We start from the raw sequence: 6,918 nt of genomic DNA on the forward strand, positions 1-6,918 counted from the left end.
ACTTGTAATCAATTACATGTCACCATGAATATCCTCACTGATCCACATGATGACTATATTGAAAGTTTTCTCAGTGACACAGAAGTAACTTTAACAATCACTGCTCTGTACACAGATCGCAGGTCATTTGCAGCTGCTGCTGTGCTCCTGCCCGCTCCTCAGAAAGACAAATACAAGTTGTCGGCTGTACCCCACATTTCATTGTTCAAACCCCACAGTGTAACATGGGCAGATGTGGGTTGCCGAATTAAACTTGCTGGATCTGTCACTGATTATGAGGACAAAGGTGATGGGTGGAGCTACAGTACCAGTTGTGACATGTGGAAGCAAACAGTGTGTGAAGTAACTGTTGGTAGGGCATGCGCTTGTGCGCTTCCCTGACTAGTTGACATTTGTTTGAATGAAAAGGAGGAGGGGGAATTGGCTGGGCTTCCTGAAAAACTGTGGACAAAGGGCCTATCTGATGTAGGACTTTTAACATCCATTCCCCCAGTACAGATTAAACCAAGATCAGAGTGGCGTCCAAGAGTTAAGCAATATCCTTTAAAACATGAGGCAATAAATGGGATTGCCCCTGTTATAAATGATCTTTTGACAGGAGGAATCATTAGGAAGTGCTCGGATTCTCCTTGCAACACTCCTATTTTTCCAGTCCAAAAGGCCAATAAAATTGATTGGCGAATGATACAAGATTTACGAGCAGTGAATGATGCAGTGCAGACAAGAGCACCTAATGTGCCTGACCCACACACACTTCTGAACACTTTGAAACCTAACCAGAAGTTTTTCACAGTAATTGATCTTAGCAATGCATTTTTCTCGGTGCCAATTCACCCAGACTCACAGTTTTGGTTCGCGTTTACCTTTAAAGGACAAAGTTATACGTACACCAGATTGCCACAGGGATTTGCTGTTAGTCCAACTATTTTCATTCAAGCTATCATGGCCTGTTTGGCTGATTTTCAGATGTTAAACAAAAGCAAACTTCTAGTTTATGTAGATGAGCTCCTGGTAGCCTCTGAAACTGAAGCTGCTTGCAAGGAAGACTCCATAGCACTTTCTCTGCAAAACAGGGAATAAAGTGAGCAAGAGCAAGCTACAATGGGTCAGACAGGAAGTGAACTATTTAGGTCACACTTTGTCAGCTTCTGGAAGACAGATACAGAGAACCAGAAAGCAAATCATTGCAGATGCACCGAAAGCTGAAACAAAAAAACAAATGATGTCATTTTTGGGGCTCTGCAATTACTGCAGAGCATGGATCCGACATTATGCGGAAAAGACAAAACCGCTGCTGAATATTGTGCATGGAGTCCCCATGGCAATGACAGAAAAAATAATGTGGACACTGTCAGGGTTTTCCAAAACTATCTTGATCATATGATTATGTTGGAATGTATGTAACCGGTAATAAATAACCTAGGTAGATTAGTTTTATGCTTATGTTGGTGTGTAACCAGTAATAAATAACCTAGCTTGTCCCATCCTACACAATGTCGTAAAACATCCCCTGCTCTGCTAATCTAGAGGTCAAGGGCTTTAACTTGTCTATTCAGTCCACTGTCACCCCCACCCTTTTTCTCGCAATAAAGATGCTCTTGTGGGAAGCGAGAGTCAGACTTCATTCGACCATCGCTGTAAGCACAGCGACGAGTGAACTCTCCGCCTGCAGGTGCCCAAAATGACTAACTTGTCTCCGAGTGGTTCTTGCAAAATAAGTTAGAGTGAGCACCACTCTAACATTTTGGTGCCGAAACCCGGGACCCTCATACCCGCCATCTGACTGACGGAGGAAGACGTGCTGCATTGTCGACAAGCCAGCGTCCATTAGGAGGACCTGGAAAAGAAAGTCCTGGGAAGAGAATTTCTTCGCTGGGCCAGCATCTTAGGTCTGCCTTCGTCTGACAGAGGTGGTTTGACGGGACCCGGCAATGCAACGAACCAGGAGACACGTAAGTTAAAAAAAAAAAAAAAAAATTTAAAAAGCGCTGATACGGCTTTGGTTTGTCCGAGCTATGAGATACGGCTTTGGTTTGTCCGAGCTATGAGGTACGGCTTTGGTTTGTCCGAGCTATGAGATACGGCTTTGATTTGTTCGAGCTATGAAACGCGTAAAAAATTAAAAGTGCACGAGATACGGCTTTGGTTTTTCCAAGCTAAGAAACAGCTGAACGGGATAAGAAAAAAACTGTTTTTTTTTTCTCAATTGAAGAAGGGCGTAGATTATTATCTTTTTTTGTCCGTTTTTCCAAGCTGTTTGGAAGGGTTTTACACCCATCCTGGATAGGCCTAAAAATAAAAAGCGCTGGAGTTTGTGTGATTGAGAGTGACTGGTAGGATAAATTGGCAAAATAGCAGTTCTAGCATTGATCGACGGCAATAACACAGGCTAGTAATTTGTTAGAAGGTCAATTTAAACCTGCATTGAGCATCCTCAAAGAAAATAAAAAGATATTGAAAAAAAACACTGGAAAAACTAAAATTAAGATGAGAAAAAGGAACGATAAATCTCTAGCTCTTGAAGGAGATGAGTTCATGGCGAGTAGATTTCTTGATTGTATGTAATACATGCTTAAGTGGAAAAAGAAAAGAGAGAGAGTTGAATTGTGCTAGACTGTGGTTGAAAGCTTCACAAGAGAGAAGAGAATAAATCCAAAAGACAGAAAGTTGAAAAGTGCTGCGACTATGTTTGTCAGGCCGGAAGACAATGAGGCCACAGTGCGCAGGCGCACTGTCCCGGCCACGGCTCCAGCCGCAGCTCAAGCAGAAGAGCAAGAGAGGCATTCCGCTCGTGTGCAAAACTTGTATACAACGACTATGCAGTGGGCCAGACATGCTAAAAAAGTGATCCAAAAAGGCAAAAGTTCTGATGTATTTCATCTAGATGATGATGGTAGTGATCTAGATGAAGATACAACGGTCATCTTCCAAAGTTCCCAAAGGGGCAGAGGAAGAGTTAGAGACCAACAAGGCCTCAGGCCGCCATTCAATTCAAACTCGACATCAAATTTGGACTGTTGAAATTATGGGGAACGGGGACACTTGGCAAGAGTGTGTCGTCGTGTAAAACTTTACCAATCAAAGGGCAGAGGAAGAGGCAGAGGAAAAGTCACATTTACAGCATGACAAGCTTCCTCTCCTTTGACCCCTCATGCTAATACAGAGAAAGAAAGAATAGATGCCCATATGACAGCAAAACATGTCATTGTCAGATTATTGGAACATTCATAGAGCTCCTGTCCTTACAAGAAGTATGACAATGCTGTTTGTATGCCCAACGACAAATTACCAGGGATCAAATTGTGTGTGTACACTAAAGTTAGAATTTGCAAATCAAGTGGTAAATGAATGCAACTTGAAGATAAATAAAAAAATTAGAATGTACTGTCCTTGTGTGCGTGGGAGGGACTAGCTCATGATCGACCACAGGAAATGGCCAGCCTGTGACAAATCATTGGTGCTGGGACCTGCCCTACGCGCGTGAGAGCTGTGCATGTGTGTTAAAATGATGAAGATTGGCTAAACTTTTAGTGTAAAGAAATTTGCTAGACTTTGGTATATTCAATTTGCACCGCAGAACAGAAACGATTTGGAAAGATGAAAATGAGAAGAAAAAAGAGAAATGTGTTTGCGAGCAGAAATTGATCCACACTAGTGCATGTTAAGTGTCGAGCCCTCATGAGAAATTTGAAAAAAAAACGACAGAACATGCTTTCAGGAATTGGAAGAAGCAAAATTGTGAATTTAAGACATTGCAATGCTACATTTAATAGGAATAATTGATTGATGGTGTTATCAAATTATACAAACTGCTATATGCGAGCTAAATCTGAGAAATTGAGTTCTTTAAATTTAAAAACAAAGGGAGAATCCAGATTAATTTGCCAGTAGTTTTTATGAGTTTAGTTTCTTTTTGGATGGGTGGATTGTTCTATCAGGAACCTTGAGTTGAAAATGGTATATGAATGTTGTGTGGTGAGCTTGGATGAATTGAGACCAATGTGATGGAAAGACTCCTTTTTGGAGACTGTGTGTGAGATGCAAATGACCATTGATGAATGATTGCCTTGAATGATGGGAAAATACAGTTTGAATGGTTGAAGCTGTTGGCGACTACTATGGAAAATTAGTAGAGCGACTTTGCTGAAAGAGTGGTTTTGAGCAAGTTGAATGCTAAAATGAAAAACATAGCTTTTGGATTAATGTTTAACTAGAGAAAAAAATGGAGAACCAGCAACACATGCAGAAGATGTGTGAACTGGGAAATTGAGAAGCGTTTTGGAAAGAAAGTCAAATTAAATGATGGAATCATATGTAGTAAAGAACACATTCTCCCAAAAGGTTTGTCAAGGTGTGAGGCATGGGTGTTGTCAAGCCTCAGAAGGAGGGAGTGAATAGGACAGATAGTGGAAGATAGTAATAATACAACACTTTACGACATATGGATTTTCTAATACATTTCGTGTCATACTGTGGTAAATTTCTATTCTGGTATCATGCAATGTATATCTCACTAGTAAGCCTAAGTGTGACCGGGTCATGTTTCGGGTCAGGTTCGTGCGGGATTGTTTGGGCCTTGGTCCATGGTCTCATTGGCACGAGACATCTGGTTCCCATTAACAACTGACAAGATATGCACCCGAGTGAGGAAAGGGAGGCTAACTCATAAATAATGAGGAGATATTGGGAGTAATCTGTTGGTCCTTTCTTTAAGACCCTTCCTGGTGCAGATAGGTTAGCAACAAGAGAGATTTAGAGGTTCAACAGAAAGACAGTTAAAAGAAAACAACATTATTAATTTGGACAGTTGCAGGCTAACAGGAGCATGAGAAAGAAGAGCTAAGAAGCCGGATCCAATTTGATCAGGGAGATTGGAAATTCACAACACCATATTCTAAGTCACATTTTTGAGCAAGCATGACACAGGCAATAACGTTTGAGAGGTCAAGACATAGATCAGGGCTAGATGTGGAACGCAGACCTCGAGTTAATTTTGAATAATGATACTGAAGACAATGTACTGTCTCATTAAATTGGAACTATAGACAGAACGTAGCTCAAAAAATAGGATGAGTTGCAGGACTTACAGTATAAAGACGAGATCGCTGTTACTAGGAGAATTTGAAGTTTGGTAAACAAACGTTACTAGCGAATTGATGGCAGCAGCTACATTTGGTTACAAGTTTGATGTCCCAGTCTGTCAGTCTCAGTGCCAGGATCCCTGAAAGTCGATCCCGAGACTCTGCCTGCAGCCATGGACGTCTACAAAACGGTGCCTGGCTTTGAGGCACCTTTGGCCTTTGGCAAGGACAAAGAAAGACTGTTGTTGGACTTGGAGGGGGACAAGTACACTCCGGAGGAAAGACGACATCCTCAGGGACAAAAAAAGACAGTGAGAAGCGGAGGAACTCACAATGTTGAAAATGGACTCATTTGAACAATGGACTCATTCGAGAGTGATGGATGGGTTGTCTATGAAGCAACAACAAAAGAACACCAACTTGCAGCAGAAGACACATGGACATGAAGTGGCCGACGGCCAAATCGCACTCCTTGCTGTGGCGTGGCTAAACTTGGTGGGGCTTGAGTCAAAGTGGACAGGAGCTACATTGTGCACCGAGATTTGATAAAAATTGAATAATGCGTAGAGCTACAGAGAGAAGCATCATGGTCAGAGATTGAACAGATTGGACAAAACAAATAGGCTAAAACGGTGAGAAACAAGAGCGAGATCTGATGTTTTGGCTCATCAGGCATAAGAAGTAGAAATTGAGTTAGATACATTTTAGAATAGGACATTTGGACTAAAGTGAATTCAGTCAAGAGGAAGCTAGGTTGCTCAATGTACCTACTCAATAAAATAGTAAGTTCGTTGCACCACAGTGGAGTTTGGGTGGTCAGAAAGTTAGATACGTTAAATTTTTGACTTTCACACAATCATGCATAGGAGTCGCACAAGGCGACAGTTAACAAGACAATGACTGCAATAGGGATCACTTACGACTGCAGCGACATGGAAAAGTAGAAGCAAGGGAGTTGAGTAAGGGATTATATGCTAAACGGTCCGCTATACAGTTACCAATAGGAGTTCTATCAAAAAAAGCTACATGAGAGATGTATGGAATACCTTTTTGTGTTCTGTATTCGTGCGTAATCTCTGTAAAGTTGTGTCAGGCTGTTGTTGTTCATCTGAGCCTTGGGTGCGCGTTCGGTGTGTGTGCGTTTGTTAGAAAAATGTATATATATGTTATCATGCGTTCTCTAATCAATGCCTTACCGCAATATTACTGCAATATATGCTTGCTGTTTGGCCTTGCTGTTTTTATGATGTACCACAGAAGGACAGTTCCTTTCTAACAAAGACCACTTTGTTAGACAACATGCCTCATTGCTGTCTTGCACCCCAGATGAACCTCCAAGTGACCATTAAAGTCAGGGTTTCCTAACTATCTTGATCGTAGGATTAGGTTAAAATGTATATAACCAGTAATAAATAACTTAGTTTGTTGCATCCTACACAATGTCGTAAAACTTCCCTTGCTATGTTTTTACTTGAGGTCAAAGGTTTTCTCTTCTGTATCCAGTCCACTCAAACTCCTCTTCCCAGATGTCTTTATTAGTATGTAAACACCTAGTGATTTTTCCTTACGAGGCAAAGCCCACATGCTTTCCCCCTCCTTTCTTTAGGGGCTTGTCTCACACTGTGGGTAGGGCAAATCCAAATAAAAAGAGCGGGAGTGCCTACAGATATTTAGTGTGTGTAGAGATTGTATTAAGCTATCTGTACTGCACTCCTCGCGAGAAAAGACTTAATATTCTGTCTCACTTGTGGTTTGTTTGCTGTTGCTCTTCTCTTAATAGTTATTCAGTCATCGAAATAAACCTGACAGCGTTTATGTGCACAACCTGTGTGGGTGC

The sequence above is a fragment of the Syngnathus typhle genome, unplaced genomic scaffold (assembly GCF_033458585.1).
Source record: "Syngnathus typhle isolate RoL2023-S1 ecotype Sweden unplaced genomic scaffold, RoL_Styp_1.0 HiC_scaffold_27, whole genome shotgun sequence".
NCBI classification, from domain to species: domain Eukaryota; kingdom Metazoa; phylum Chordata; class Actinopteri; order Syngnathiformes; family Syngnathidae; genus Syngnathus; species Syngnathus typhle.